Source organism: Neovison vison, chromosome 11, assembly GCF_020171115.1.
Source record: "Neovison vison isolate M4711 chromosome 11, ASM_NN_V1, whole genome shotgun sequence".
NCBI lineage: Eukaryota > Metazoa > Chordata > Mammalia > Carnivora > Mustelidae > Neogale > Neogale vison.
The window spans coordinates 196109622-196127113 of record NC_058101.1 but is presented as its reverse complement, the minus strand read 5'-3'; positions in this window follow the sequence as shown (position 1 = coordinate 196127113).

The window sequence follows — 17492 nt, the reverse complement described above, 5'->3', positions numbered from 1 at the left end:
TGTGATCTGTCTGTCAAATAAATAAATAAATAAAATCTTTAAAAAAAAAAAATAAAGTACCTTTGAGGTCACTTCAAAGTGTCTGTTTATGCTGAGTGAAATAAGTCAAGCAGAGAGAGTCAATTATCATATGGTTTCACTCATTTGTGGAGCATAACCAATAGCATGGAGGACAAGGGGCGTTAGAGAGTAGTAGGGAATTTGGGTAAATTGGAAGGGGAGGTGAACCATGAGAGACTATGGACTCTGAAAAACAGTCTGAGGGGTTTGAAGTGGTGGGGGGTGGGAGGTTGGGGTACCAGGTGGTGGGTATTATAGAGGGCACAGCTTGCATGGAGCACTGGGTGTGGTGAAAAAATAATGAATACTGTTTTTCTGAAAATAAATAAATTGGGAAAAAAAAAAAGTGACTTTGCTACAAATCTAGGATTACTTTGCTACAAATCTAGATAATAGCACAGTGACCTCAAGTCATTGGAAAACACTAAGTGAATTTTCCTATGTCTCTTTGTTTTTTTATTTAACATGATAGAAATATGAAATAAAAAATTCAGTGAATTCCAAATGAAATAATCAGCCCTATCCATATTATTAGAAATCTTATCCCATTAAGAAGACCATTAAAAGCAAAACCAAAGAATTTGCAACCAAATCATCACTACATTTTGCTTGAAACGTTTTCTACCAGCAATCTGTTTCTCAGCCCTGCAGAAAATGGAAACAAACACGTTTTGTTTTGAATTGAACAGAATGGAGCTCACACACAATCCTTGCCAAGCTGCTGCCATTCTTGTTAAAGCAATGGAAATCCTCAGTGGTAGAGTTTCTTTTGCTTCAGTTTCATTAGAGCTCTAAAGGCAGCAAATATTTTCAAATGGGTAGAAATTTCAGTTAGCGCAGACTACTTTTAGTCCTATGTAGCGTGAAAATCCATATCCAATTGTCTGCAGCATTTCTGGCACTGTTGATAGGCAAACTGCGAGCAAGTCATTAAAGCTCCAAAAATGACTTTTCAGAGATGAAGCTGGGCTGAAAGTAAATGAAAGGAACCTGGACATTTTTTTTTAAAGTGAGAAACACACAAAATTCAAATCATTTTTAGAAGTTCAGATTTAAAGGGAAGAATCTGCACAGAGATAACAATTGTTACCACCTATTCTAGAAAATACTCGAACGTAATTCTTCATTAATTGCTTTCAACTGGACAGGTCAATCACTCCCTTGATTCATTTAAAAAAAAAAATACCACAAACTTTACAATTCATTCCTGCGGGTACACTAAGGCGTGTTGCTTTGCCACTTACGTCATTCTCTGAGCTCTCATTAGGTGGTAGAATGAGGTCAGGTCTAAAGCTTATTAGGGCCTTGGGAAGGGGAGTGCATGTTTAGGGCACCAAGAGAAAGAACCATTTATTTCCAAACTAATACAATACACGACTTGAAGAAGGTGGGTTGGTTTGAATCCAGCTGAGTTATATTGACTTGAACTCAATCTAAATGAATCAACTGCAGGTCATACCCTTGGTTTTTAAACTAAAATTATCTTTTTCTGATAGGATCCTTGAAACCATCCTTTAACAAGAACTAAGAAACACTTACCTGTAATTTCTTTTTGGCAACAGTTAACATTTTATAACATTTGATTTAAGAATGGTTTTCTCATATTAGGTATTTGCATATCCATTATTTTCTGTTGGAACCACAAATAAAATAATACTTCTTGCTGCACTTCTTGTTAGTATCTGATTCCACAACTAGTCCCTCAAGATTTAGGAGGGCGAGACCATGCCTATTTTGTTCACCCCTCCAACCCAGAACAGGACTAGCTTAGTGCCTGGTGTATAAAACTGTTTAATAAGTACTCAACAATGGATTAAAGCAAGTATTTAACAATGAAAATAACTAGAACAATAAGTTAGTCATAATTATGTCATAGCACCTGAAGGAAAAACTTAGACAAAGGAAAATGTTAGTTTTTATATTTATGCTTGATGAAGTTGCAATAGATGTCACTTCTCTCAATACTATCCCCTAGTTTTCAGTTTGTGGAAGTTGTTGATTTCTTTGAAGTGTGCTATTCATTATTGACATTGGTTTTGACAACAGGAACAAACTTGAGAATTTGCCAACATGTTAGGGCATCAAATATGTGTACTGAAACAAACAGAACAGAACTGAGTCTTTTAGCCTTGACAATGGACAAAGTTTTTAGCTGCAAAAGTAGATCTTATATATTCGTTTGACAGGTAAGGAAACTGAAGCCCAGAGGGGTTAAGGAGCTTGTCCAAGGTGAATGGCAGGGCTGAGGCAGAAGCAGGCACATCTGTTCCACCTAGTGGCCTACAACTGTTCTGCTCCGTGGGCACCCATGTTGTTATTGACTGTTGAGACTAGATGTCACCCTGGACCCAAGACTCCAAAACTCCTATTCTCTGCAATCTTTTCTTTTGCCTTTCACTACATTTTGAGTTAGGAAACCTGAATACAATCCAAGATCTCCTTTATGTTAGCCATATCATATTCTGTAAGACACGGATCTCCTCTGAGCTTCTGTTTCTTCATACATAAATATTAGGATAACAGTACTGACTTTATCAGATTCTTGTGAAGATTAAACACAACATCTCGTGAAAGGTAATGCAATACCCAGCACCCAGGAAGCATCATTCAAATCTGCATCTGTTGTGAATTCCATATGTTCTCTTGATATTCAGTGTTCAATCCATAGTTCCCAAACCCTACCTTGAAATCCATTGTCTAGCCCTTTCTTCAACATCAAAACAGTTGGATCTATGAAGTCAGTTTTAACCTTGCTCACTGTCTCCCCACTCGCCCTACTGGGATTGAGCCTCATTTGCCCAGCGTAAGTCTTAACTGCTAGATAGCACAACTGCTATTGGTTTCTGAGCCTTCCAAATCCAAATTTCCCCACCTTTCCATGCTGCCTCCTGAGAGTCACCATGTAAACTATTTGTCTGGTTCTGGTTAAGGAGAACCCAATTAAAACCGAGGATATCTTCATAAATTACCTCCTCTCCCCCAGCAGTTTCAACTTTCTCTCTCCACAGCAGCCTTCAACTTTCTGTGTCCCGGGGTGTACGACTGTGGAGAAGAAAGTATTCAGGAGCCTCTGGTTGCGCCATATTGGATCCTGGAATGGTGCTTTACTTCACTCTTTCTGAACATTTACCTAATTGCCCTCCTTTCCCACATGAATGTATCTGCTTCACGGATCATGGGTTCCTTGCTCTTTCTCTTGTGATTCTGTTCTTTTTCAATCTTTCATTCCCTCGTTCTTGTGGTCCCAGGCCCTGCCTAGGGATCCCTAATTCTTTACCATCCAAACTCGGGCAATAGTTCAGAGGTTGCTCAGGGGAGTCATGAAATGTTGTGCCACAGCAGACTTCCACAGTTAAAAGTCATGTGGACAATTCAGACCATAGACGTGCCATGAAAGCAGCACAAACAACAGTCTGGGAAGCAAATCCTGGAGACATCAAGAACCAGGCTGGACCCAAGGTGGCATCAAGTTCTAGGTACAATGGAAATCCAGAGGAGTGATTCTCCCAACATCCCTTACGGCAACAAGAATTTCAACGACAAGGCATCTGGATTCTTGAGTAGTTGGTTCATTCAGCATTACTTATGAAACATTCATGATCTTAAAAGGTAAAATAAGAACTCACATTAACCAGTATCAATTATAAAAAGTGATGTAATAATCTTCAGATTAGCACACTGCCAAAGTAAAGAAAACTGCTTCCCTTTGCTTTTGCTTCACAAAGAAAAAACATTGTGTAATAAGATTTTAGGTTACCAGGTGGATTTTACCCAGGTGAACCGAAGAACGCTCCTTCTGAAGTGTATTTTTTTTAAGTTATGAATGCCTTTTTTTTTACAAAATTTAATATATGGTAGGATATGAAAATAATATATTCTCTCCAGTATTCATTACACTCATGAAAACTAGGAGTTCTAATATACTTTTCTGAAATATTGCTTTACTAAAAATTCAACTGTAAGTGGAAGTATATGGAAAATTCCCAGAACTTAAGCATATGAATTTAAATTGGCATTGGACCTACTGTGCTTTTATTTACTTATATAAAAACTCAAGTTATGAAAATATTGGCAAAATGATTTTAACATCTAATAGAGAAGGCAAAATAAACATGTCTGTTAGGCTTTTTTTTTTTTTTTAAGCCCTTACATTCCTGAGAGATTTTTTTGGTATGTTTGAAAATTAGTTACAAAATTAAGTAGCTATAAATAGGAAGATAAACAGTTCTAGAGTAAGGAAGTGCTGGTTTCCATTTCCAGTTCCGCTCACAATGCGTGTGGTTTCACAGGCGCTGGTGTAAACTCGTCAAGGAGCTCTAGACACAGGAACACAGGACATGGCATGAAGCCTGAGTGGTAGTTCAGTGAGGACTGAGTCGTGGCAAGGAGGTCTAGAAGTCTAGCACAGTGTCTGACATCTAGTATGTGCTCATAACACATTGCTTTATTGGATAGACAGACAATCCAAATGCATGAATAGCTCTAATTCGTTATGGCCAAGACTTAGCTAAAATAACAACCTCCCCCCAACAGCGATGTAAAAACCTTTAAGTGTATCTCTCTCTCTCTCTTTTTTTTTTTTTTAAGATTTTATTCATTTATTTGGCACAGAGAGATCACAAGCAGGCAGAGGCAAGGGGGGAAGCAGGCTCCCCGAAGAGCAGAGAGCCCGATGTGGGTCTCGATCCCAAGACCCTGAGACCATGACCTTAGCTTAACCACTGAGCCACTCAGGTGCCCCAAGTGTATCTCTCTTGTATAACAACATTTAGTGAACAGCGCAGGCTAGCAAGGAACAAGTTTCCTTCCTTCTTGTCTAGGGCATGCTCTGCTACAAGACAGGAGTTGGGTCAAAGCCACCCACACGTACCAGCATGGGTGGGGAAGAGGAGAGAGATGCTTGATGTTTTAATGCCCCCATCCAGAGTAGCAAATATCACTTCCACTCAAATCCCAAGAGTGGGACTTAGTCTCAAGGCCACCACTACCTGCAAAGGAGACTCAGAAATATCACCTGTAGAGGGACAGCCATGAGCCAAGACATGGCATAGTTTTTAAGGAAAAATGTGGGGGAAAGCTCAATGTATAACTAGTTGGTCCCCCTCAAATCCCTCCAGGCATCACCCAAGTATTGTGTGTGTACCTCGCCCATTTGCAGACACATCCATCTGCTCTCCAAGGTGCATCCTCAAAGTCCCATCTGCACTGGACTCAGCTCAAGGTCTAGGTTCCCTAGGTAATGGACAATCAAGCTGCCCATTGTCCAATGACCTATGAGCTAAAAGGGCAGTTATCTGTGTCCCCTTCACATCTCCATACCCACATAGGGGTAGAGCAGGAACAGCATCTCCACCATAAAGACCACAGTTTGGAAAAGGGAGGAACAAAATGCAGATTCACTGATGCTCCTTAAAATCTCCTCTTGTAGATTTTCTGCCCTGACAGTTAAATACATGCTTGGCCAGCTCATCCTGCCACAGCTGATTCTGCTTCTCTCCGAGCAATTCTCTTGATCATCATCTTCCTTGGCCCCAGCTGTGGCCATTTGGGAGCAGGTCTTCTTTGTTCATTGTTGCATGCTGATATCAGAAGTGAACACAGAGTATGTGCTTGTTAGGGTTTAAACAGTCATGGACATTTGTAAATCAGGTTTGGGATTTCGAAAATTTAAGAGGCTTCTTGAGTTTTTGTTTCTTGGTTTGTTTTTTTTTTAACTCACTACAGACTTTCTTTAGATTTATCAGTTCTTCCATGAGTACTGTTTTTCTGTTCCTTGATGTCATCTACAATCTTGCATTGTGTTTCGTTTTTGTGTCTTCTGAAGCTCCTCCAATTTATGATCATTTATAAATTCCCCATTGTATATTCTTGGAATGCAGATTTTTTTTCTGAAGTTTGTTTGTTTGTTTGTTTATATAATCTCTATACCCAACGTGGGGCTTGAACTCATGACCCCAAGATCAAGAATCACATGTTCCAGCAACTAAGTCAGCCAGGTGCTGCATAGTAGGTTTCTTAATTGTTGTATATCTTTCAGTCAGTCCTGGGCTCCAGCCACCATCACAAAACCCATTTCTGCACATAGCTCTTAAGCCAGCTTTGATTCCTGGCTTCTGAGATCCATTCTTCTCCGCACCTATTATTTTTTTATTAACATATAATGTATTATTAGCCCCAGGGGTACGGGTCTCTGGATCACCAGGTTTACACACTTCACAGCACTCACCATAACACATACCCTCCCCAGTGTCCATAATCCCACCCCCCCTCTCCACACCTATTTTAAGGAGATCTGAAACAGCGAGTTTATCTGTAAAGGTAACATTCTTTATCTTGTTTATTTTCTTTTCTTTCTTTCTTTTTTTTTTTCTTTGCTTTTACTTAATAGTAGTTCTTTGAGAAGCAATAGTTATGAGTCTACTGCTGTTTGAAGTGTAGAAGCAGGAGGAGGTATCTCCAACCCCATCTGTTACATTTTGTCTCCCCTTTTAAATGTGCCAATTCTTGCCTATGCTTATTTCTTTCTTGTAATACCGTGCTAAATCCGCCAAGGACTAACCAAAATGAATTAACATTCTGGAACCATGGCTATAGTTTTAATACATACATTTGATCTGCCTTTCATGTTATCAGAGGAGAATTGTTATCAAATATTTTAACATCATAGGGCAAGGATCGCTAGTCTCCCAACCTGGTATACACATACCCTCACCTCCCACGGCATGGCCTGCTAATCACACGTATTTCAGGTCTGTTAGCAGGCAAGTTCCGGGTGCCGATTTCTATACTGGCCATAGAGAAGTTAGGCTGTTGATGGAAAGAGATAGTATGGTATATTGACTTAAAATAGGGTTACCATGTAACTTACTTGGGTAGCGAAAGAGGATCCTATTTATAACTATCCTCAGACGTAAGACAAGACACTCCCAAGCAAATTGAGACTATTTCACTCTACTTAAAGTTCAGATATTTAAAGTTTAAAAGTCGGTCTCCCTCTCTTTTGACAGTACCAAAGTGAGTAGTCTGCTGGGGAAGTGGTTCCTCCCTGGTGGGCTTTCAGGGAACCAGATTTCTTCCATCTTCTTTCCCCTCCTTTCCATAGAGAGTTTGCCTCATCTGGTCGGTGATACTGGGCGTTTTAGCTTGAGAGAAAGGGAAGAAGTATGGAAACATGCTTAAGGCCAAGACCCAGGGTGGCAAACGGTCACCTCATTGTCATTGCATTGATGACATCTTAGTCACATGTTTACACCTGTATAGTAAGGGAGATTGGGCAATTTTGCTATCTGAGCAGACAGTTATGGGCACAGCAAAAACTCTGGTGCTATGGAAAAATGAAAGAGAGATTTTTGGGCTGGATTTCAAGCAGCCTCCACCAAAACCGTAATCTTTCTTAAAAGGAATCATTAGCTCATTTGCATTTTGAAGGTAAAATTCTCAGTGTCTGTAGGCCTTCACAAGTTCTCTGAGATAGTATCTTCTTGAGTTTATTAACTCCAGTTCATTTACTAAATATCCTGGCTTGGAGGTTTCTTGGGCCTAAAGCCTTAACCAAACTTATTGACACACTTATGGTGTTCTCTCACCATTATCTTTCATGCTTGTGCTTAGTTTTATAATATTGTGATAGCATACTATCTCCCTTTAGTATATATTGATCCCCCTTTTTTGTGGAGGTTGATAATTAATCTCAATCATGAAATGCCAGAATCTTGATTATTACATTATTTAAGAGATTCCTGGCTTTGCCTACCAAAGGAAAATCCTTTTTAAAATGTATCATTCCCTTTTCCCTGCTATCTTAAACAGATTTTATATTTTCCCTTACAGTGTGTAAGAGTTGAGGAACCATCATCAGAGAAGATACCATCCAAGCATCCTTTGCTGTCTTTTACTGCCTTCAAAAAATTCCTGATACTTATCTAGCAATAATAATCATGAAGAGTTTTTATTCCATTTTAGTGGAGACCATGAACATTTCTTTTTGTGGGGGACTCTAATTCCACACACCCAAGGGGGCTAATGGCTGATCGGATTCTTTGCTTTCCCTGGAATGAGAGTTTTCCACCACTTTTCATTACTCACATAATTAACTTTGGGGCTTAGGGATTTACTAATTGGAGTCTTGACAATCACCTACTGTTAGAGAGACTTGTTTTGGCAAAACCACTTAAAGGCAGTTTTCATGGGAGAAGGATGACTTAGCTTTCATCATATTCTGAGAGTGCTGAGTCTGAGTCCTTAGTACTTCTTAACCCTTCAATATCCTCTCTTCCATTTCTAGTATTAAGAGTAGTGAAATCTCCCTTTGTGTAGAATAGTAAATGTAAAGTAATCAAGTCCTGCGAGATGATTTTTCTCAAGCCTTTTAACTTTTCTGGGCACGTTTGCTGGCCTTGAAGTCAGTTAACAATTCCATCAAGCCGGCCCAGTACTCAGACTAGGTGTGCTACAGCTGCCTGAAAAATTCGTTGTACTATATGAACGTTAGGAGTTTTAGAAGTAGAAAAAAACCAGGGGTGTGGGGAGGGAGACTGACTCCCTATCGTGCTAGAGATAAAATCACTTTGCAGGAAAAACTGCTTGAAGGCAAAAATGCCCATTTATTAATAGGTTTTGCAAACGTGAACTTATGAAATTTCTAAGTATGAAATGAACAATTAATGAATGAAGGTTGAAAGGTTCATTTTTGTACGTAGGTTATACTTACGGTAAAAGGTGACACTGGAGGGTACTCTTCTGACCCTGCTGTTTTATTGCCATGAAATATCAGAAATACGATGGTGCCTTTATTTTTTTCTTTTTGGATTTCCCTCACACAGTATATAAAAATAAAGCCTTTCATGGGAATTAAAATGAAAGAGTCCTTTCAGAGTTCCAAAAATATTATTCAAACTCTGCCAAGATTAATATGGTCAAAGTTTCCATGAAAAGCATAATTTCATGGGGGATATGCCTGTGCAGATGTGTACAAAAAATACCAACTTAGTATTCCTTTTTGATATGCACATCAATGAAAAATCAATTTGGTTTATTATGCTGTTCATATTACCATGTATAGCATTACTGCAGTTTTTGTCATTAGATGATTGAAGTGTTTTATTTTTTCTAGTTTAATAGTAAACATACCAATGATTTACATTTTATAAGTCTTTATCGTTTATATGTTTATGTAATACTTTGACATGTCTGAGGCCAGTTTTTCAGGTATGATTATGATTTCTTTTCCAATTTTTAACAATGAAGAAAGGAAAACACAGAGAACTGCAGTGATTTAAGCAAAATCACCTAGCAAGCAAACGGAACAAAAATTCAGATTTCCAGATACAAGTCCAATTATTTTCTGACTACTGAAATACCTATACAATATGCCACAATTGCCACAAAACTGCAAAAAAAATATACAAAACAATGGGTTGCATTTAATGTAGTTGGGTCAGAGACCTCCACTTTATTCTAAAGCTGTGCCTTAATTTTTAGAACCTGCACTGGTCACTTCACATGGTAAAGAAAACAAAGCTCTTGGAAAACAAGGTCACATCGAGACTTGGAGTCTCTGGGTCTGCCCAAGAGAGCTTGAAGAGGAGAGGAAGAGGACAGGAGCATTTATGGTAACTATGCTGTCTTTGAGAGATAGCATCGTTGTAACCAATACCATGGTCTCATTAGCGCAAATTCTAATCTGGCTTTGTGTGAGATTTTCCATTTAGTCCTTGGTTATTGTCCTTCGGTGGAGAGATCTGGCAAATGATATTTGGGTGACCTCATTCCTTTGAAACATGGGCTTAAGCCAGAAATTAAATTCTGCAAAATGGAAATGGCTTGGAGGGAAAGAGAATATGGAGACTGCACTATAAGTCAGAGAGGTTGTGAACTGAACAAATAAAAAAAAATGATTGTCTTGGGATGAAATCTGGCATCCCTTTTTAAGATAAATTAACAGGTGGTACAGTTCCTGGTAGATGGGTTAGAAAAAGAATTCACCAAATACAGGAGTTTTAGATTTGGTGAGCTATAAACCGAATGAATTTAACTCCAAGGACAATCCAATTTCCCATAAAGTGGTCATTTAGATGTGGCAGAACATATATAAGACTTGCATCATGTTCTACTTGAATATATTTGCAACAAATTTCCACAACATCTGTAGGTAAAATAAACTTCAAAAATGTCACTGGTATGTTGGCTTAATTAAAATACAAGAGTAAATTATATCCTGGAATATCCCAGAATTATAGTGTCTCAATTGTAATAGGTTTTATCATGCGATGTCTCCTACAGAGTTAGAATTGTCACATTTAAAGGATCAATTTATTTGAATACTTCACTGTTGATAAACACAGACATACATACATACGAAAAAGGTAACAAATGAATCTGAGATATCGGAGATAAAGTTATACAGTAACATATATCAGTATACAGAAACTGAGTTTACTCCTTGCAAAAAAACAATGAAAAAGCAGTGCTTAATGCTCCTTGGAGTGACATGGTGTAGCAAAAGGACATACGTTGGTGATCCAGCTGGACCTTGGTTCAGTGTGTAATTTTCTAAATGCAATGTGTACATTTCTAAATGTAAATTTCTTGGGGCATCTGTGTGGCTCCATCCTTTAAGCACCTGCCTTCAGCTCAGGTCATGATCCTAGGACTCTGGGGTCGAACCTTGCTTCAGGCTCCCTGTTCAGCAGGGAATCTGCTTCTCCCTCTCTCTCTGCTGCTTTCCCTGTTTGTTCTTTCTCTCTCTCTGTCAAACATGTATTTTTTTAAAAATGTAAATTTATTAATTTTCCTGATCCTCAATTTCCTCATCTGTGTAATGGGGTTGGCAATAAAAGGAGATGAGAAGTTCTTGGCATTCAGTAGGAATGTCGCCTTTTCTACCCTTGTTATCTTTGTTGCATATGGTGGAATAAGTTTTGGCATCCAATACCTGTTTTGCTAGCAGGGTAAAACTTTATAAGTCCACTGCCATTCATTAGTGGCCTGTAGTATTTTTAACAACCATAGTTTTGTGGTTTGAAAAAAATTTATGGGATGTAAATTTACATTTCAATTGTATGTCACTTTCCACTACTTGTTCACAGATTTGACTCCTCAAACTATGACATTATCACGAGTCAGAAACTTTCCAATGCTTTGCAAATGATTTAGAAACAAGTACTACTCATAACATTTTTGCTTGTCTCTACTATGTTTCCAACACTTTCAACTAGCTCATTCTGAGTTCAGGTCATAAACCAACCCCTTATTCATTTGTTAAAGATGGACGGCAGGAATGAATGAATGTTACATTATAACTCAGCAGAATCACATACTCTAATCGGGTAACAATGGGACTATAACTATTGCTGATTTTGGGATTTCAGAAGCCACATTTGCTGAGCTGACAGCATAATTGCTTAGAGCCTAAAAAACAAGGATTCAGACAAATTGGTCACTCATAATACAAGATTTCATGCTCTGTCTGAATTTTTCCCCAGTTGTGGTAATATTGGGGGAATTGCCAGGTTTCAGAGTTTCTTGGTCACTCACATTCCATTTTATCAGAATAACCATCTCCACAGAAATGTTTAGGCTGAAACGCATGTAGCATAATTTTGCCAACCCAATCAAGCACTGAAGGCATGTTCTAATGGTTAAGGTTCCTTGTGATGGCCTGTATTTATGATTTACAAAGCTGTTTTATTTGCACTGATGTGTAAACCCTAGGAGCCATTGCTCAACCACTTCTCTTCATGCCCATAAAAGTCTTAAATATGTTTTCCCTTCTTCTCCAGGTCAGTAACAGATTCAGACTTCCAATTAAATATGTTGACTTTTCAGCTTCATTACTTAAAACATTATAATATTGACTTTGGCCTATAAAATCTGCCTTATGTATCAGTGTAGAAAACAAAGTATCATACAGTGACTTATGAGACATTTTGAGTTTTCTGTTAAGCTTACAGTAGCGTATTAGTATGATTAATTGTGGGTGAACTGAGCCTAAGTCCAAATACCCTAAAAAGAATGACTTTTCAGTGGTTGAGAAAAATTTCAAGCTGGTTTGAAAGATCTGTTGGTTTTTCTGCCCACGATTCAATCACCTTCCTTTGATAACAGTGTTCTGATATTTTTTGGAAAGCCTTGACATTCCTCTTTACTCTCATTCTCCATGGTTTGGAGGTTCCTGGTACCATCCCCAGGCTTCAAATATGGGGATAATTCTGGTCTGGACCATTGGCATATCCCACACTTCTGGCTACAATGGTTACATTAAGGCTGGTCACATGATGCACGCCTGGGTGGCTCAGTGGGTTAAAGCCTCTGCCTTCAGCTCAGGTCATGATCTCAGGGTCCTGGGATTGAGCCCCGCATCGGGCTCTCTGCTCAGCAGGGAGCCTGCTTCCTCCTCTCTCTCTCTGCCTGCCTCTCTGCCTACTTGTGATCACTGTCAAATAAATAAATAAAAGCAAAAAAAAAAAAAAAGATGGTCACATAACATAAGCTTTTTAAAGAGAATTGACCATAGGACTTTTTTTTTAACTATTGTGGGGAAAAGAATTCTTTTTCTGGCGGGGCTGCTGAACTGTTATACTGTACCTCTGGGGATGTAAAAGACCCCTTGCTATCATGTCAACAGAACCTTCCCTAGAATGAAGCCCACAGTTCGAAAACCAGAGCTAAGATACAAAAACAGGCTGCTTGCAACAGTGTTTAATCTTGGTTTGCCTCAAGAAATATTTACTCTTGCAATTTAAAATATGTGAGACATTTTCCTTGTATATGTGGTTGGTTCGTTAGAGCAATTTCTAATTGGATTTCTGCAACCAAAATAATCTAGCTTCTATCTATTCTTTGTGTTTGGAAAAACACCCTTATTCCCCGGAGTTGATTAGGTTCTTTGGTAGCAATCGCATACCTAGTACCTCCCCTTCTCCATACTTTACATTTGCACAATTACTTTGTAAATATTCTTTTAGTGTTTGTCTCCTCCGCTAAATCATATACTCCATGAGGTCAGGGAATTGTGATTTGCATACTGCTGCCTCCCCATCATCTAGCCCCCGTTCTTGGAACACAAAAAATACTCAGTAATAACATCTCTATAAAATACACAAACCGGGACGTCTAGGGGCCTCAGTGGTTGAGCGATCCACTCTTGATTTTGGCTCAGGTCATGATCTTGGGGTCCTGATATCAAGTCCTGCACTGAAGGGCTGGTCTGGCCCCAGGCTCAGGGAGGAATCTGTTTGAGATTCTCTCTCTCTCTCTCTCTCTCTCAATCTCTCTCTCTCCTTCTCCCTTTGGCCCTCCCCCTGCTCACATGCATGCACATGCTCTCTCTTTCTAAAATAAATAAATCTTTTAAAAACAAAAACAAAAACACAACCTAAGAGCGGAGGGAGTCTGAGGGCAACAGGATGTCCACCATTCAGCTTTGTCCCTGCCCCAGTTCTGCAGGCTCGGTTCTAGGAGAGGAAGGCTTTAAAGGAAAAACAAACAAGGGAGCGGCTATTTCTGGTTGTGCCATGCGACAGAACAGAAACACCAACAACGAGAGAGATGTTCTCCCTACTTCTCCACAGATGACCTTTTATTGGGCTTTTGCACAAGGAAGCCGTAGGGGTACTGCAGTGGTGTCTGGATGGAAAAATGGCCACAGCTCTTAGGACATTGTAGAATTAGCAAAATGTGCCTGGTGGAAGTCTCTGGGCATCTGACCGGACAAGGAGACCCATTGCTCTGCCAATTCCCCCTCAGAAACATACGTGGTGAGCTTTTTAGAAGTGTCTGGAAAGAATCTGGCAGGTTGCTCGTGTCCTGTGTGATCAGGTAGAGTCAAGGAAAGGCTAGTGACAGTGCTGGTGTTCCTTAGCCGGGCTCTATCTCTTTCTTCAGGTTAGTGAGATCTAGAGAAGCACGTGCACACATACATACATTTACAGACCAATATATGTACAACACACACACACACGTACATACACGCATATAGACACACACACAGACATGCACACACACACACACACACACACACACACAACACATACAGCGCCATCATTACATGGGAAGGGGAGTGCACATTCCTACTCCTGGGGACACGGGAGGCAGAAAGTCAAGATGGAAGCTACCTCCCAAGGAGAAGATGATGGGCTCCCTACAGACCTGCATCCGCCCCTTCTGCAACCATAAGAAATCTTGTTCCATCAAAATGGGCCAAGTGTGCAACACCAACACCAGGTTATATCTTATACTGCATGTAAACACACACACACACACACACACACACACTATCCAACTATGGGTCATATAATAATATATATTTAATACATATAAATAATTTTATATGATATACATTTTTTCTTTTTCTGTTTTTAATCTGTCTACAATGGCCTAGCTGTTATCTTGATTAACTGCATTTATTATAGCTACGGAAAAATCTAGTAACTGTCTTTAGCGAATAAGTCACACTTTAAGCACTGAACACCTCATGGGTTTGGCTCTACCCACTGCTTTTTTTTTCTTTTTTTAACATATAATGTGTTATTTGTTTTTATGTTATTTGTTATGTTTTTTTATATTTTTATATTTATATTTTTATGTTATTTGTTATATGTTACTTGTTCTGGGCTACAGGTCTGTGATTCATCAGTTTTACAAAAAATCACAGCACTCACCATAGCACATACCCTCCCCAATGTCCACTACCCAGCCACCCTATCTCTCCCACCTCCCTCCCCTCCAGCAACCCTCAGTTTGTATCCTGAGATTAAGAGTCTCTTATGGTTTGTCTCCCTCTCTGGTTTCATCTTGTTTCATTTTTTCCCTCCCTTCCCCTATGATCCTCTGTCTTGTTTCTCAAATTCCTCATATCAGTGAGATCACATGATCATTGTCTTTCTCTGATTGACTTGTTTCACTTAGCATAATACCTTCTAGTTCCATCCACATCATTGTAAATGGCAAGATTTTGGTATATATATATATATATTTATACATATATGACTGCATAGTATTCCATTGTGTGTGTGTATATATATATACACATATGTATATATACATATGTATGTATGTACAATGGAATACTATGCAGTCATATATGTATATACATATATACGTATATATACACGTGTGTGTATATATATATAAAATATCTTCTTTATTCATTCATCTGTTGATGGACATCTAGGCTCTTTCCATAGTTTGGCTATTGTGGACATTACTGCTATAAACACTGGGGTGCACGTGCCCCTTTGGATCACTACATTTGTATCTCTAGGGTAAATAACCAGGAGTGCAATTGCTGGGTCATGGGGTAGCTCTATTTTCAACTTTTTGAGGAACCTCCATACTGTTTTCCAGAGTGGCTGCACCAGCTTGCATTCCCACCAACAGTACCTCTACCTGCTTCCGTGTGATGCTGAGACCAAAGTAGATCTCCTCCTTCTAGAGTATTCTACAGAACAAATGCCTCTCAAAGTTGATGGTTAGCCAGAAATGCCTTGCCCCCCATGTAAATGGTGATAAGACATAACTGTATGTAGATGGTCCTAAATTGCGGTGAGAAGAAAGACACTTTACTGTTAAATACTTTCTGAAAGTTCCTCTCCCATTGCAGAAGATGTTAATTCTATGTTTCTTCCTAAACTGCACTATCAGAAACCTTGGTCTTCCCATCTAGGTTTTACTGGCTATAAATGCAGAAAAAAGATTCATAGTTAAATACGCACCTCCTTTGAGACATTTTTAGGAGAAATAAATTCCATAAGAAGCTTTAAAGTTTTATTTTATTTTATTTCTTTTTTTTTCCAATTTATTTATTTTCAGAAAAACAGTATTCATTATTTTTTCACCACACCCAGTGCTCCATGCAAGCTGTGCCCTCTATAATACCCACCACCTGGTACCCCAACCTCCCACCCCCCCGCCGAAGCTTTAAAGTTTTATAACTTAAAACATTAAGTTTAGGGACGCCTGGGTGGCGCAGTTGGTTGGACGACTGCCTTTGGCTCAGGGCGTGATCCTGGAGTCCCGGGATCGAGTCCCACATCAGGCTCCCAGCTCCATGGGGAGTCTGCTTCGCTCTCTGACCTTCTCCTCGCTCATGCTCTGTCTCACTGTCTCTCTCTCTCAAATAAATAAATAAATAAATTAAAAAAAAAAAAAAAAACATTAAGTTTATAAAGTAACACATTTGGGATTAACCACTCCAGGTATGTGGATCTGGTGTTGAGCTGGGAAAACATACACTCACATATTTTATCATGAGATTTTCTTTATTAAGGAAAAATACTTAAGCACTTAGAAAAAATTATTTCAAACAACAAAGAAAATGGATTTACTTTGTTTCCTTATTAACTGACAACCCCATCTTTCCCATTCTTGCCATAAGATCAATTGCATGCCCTGTTAAAACTCATTAAAAAGTTTTTATCAGAGTTCATGAAGATGGTTCACTAGCTTTTCAGGTCTCAAGGCCCACTAATATTTTCACCATCTACAAATGCATATGGATTCCACACAGATTTGCCAACACCTTCATTGCTATTTCTTTCCAAGGTTACATGTGAATATTCCATGTGCCGACCAAATGGGAAAACCAAGAACTTAATGTTCTTCAGTGTTATTTTTTTTTTTTTAATTCAGGGACTAGAAATTGCTAGATTGGATGGCTATGACTTAGATTAATTCAAAGTTTTAAAAAAAAGTTTTTATTTTCTTTTCTCTTCTCTCTCTCTCTCACACACACTTTTAGCTTCTTTTCTCCTGTATGTAAAGATATAAAAAATAGACCAAGTGGTGTTTAGAACTATGAGACTAACTCTAAGTGTCTATGATTTTATGAAATGTATTACCGATCACTGATAATGATCAGATGTAAATTCCACCCTTATTGGAAATAATAGAATGTAGCACAATAAAGCTTCATTTATTGGGGACCATACTACTGAATTTACCAGATATCTAGAATTTTTCTCTTCATTTATTGATTAAAAGAATCATAATAATGAATGATAAAGGATTTCCTTGAAGAATATTTTAAACCCACTGTTTCCCAAATATGTGATTTGAGCAGCATGTAAAAATCCCTTCTTCCCTCATATTCTATATCTAAACTGTTGGCAGAATAATGGTCTGTTAAAATCTAATGAAAGTCAGGTCACTTAGTTCCATACCCTTCTTTAGAGGCAAAATAAGAGAGACTAGAATAGGATCAAATGAGGACAAGGAAGGAAGAGCTTCACGACAGAATTACTTCTTCCACATCACGTTATCTGACCACAGTTAATCTTTCATTAATCCTAACGAAATAAATTAATCATACTCCACACATAATTTTTTTAAGGAAAGAAGTCTACTTAGATATTTTAAAACATTTTTAAAAGATTTATTTATTTATTTGAGAGAGAGAGAGAATGTGTGTGCACAGAGGGGTGAGGCAAAGGCAG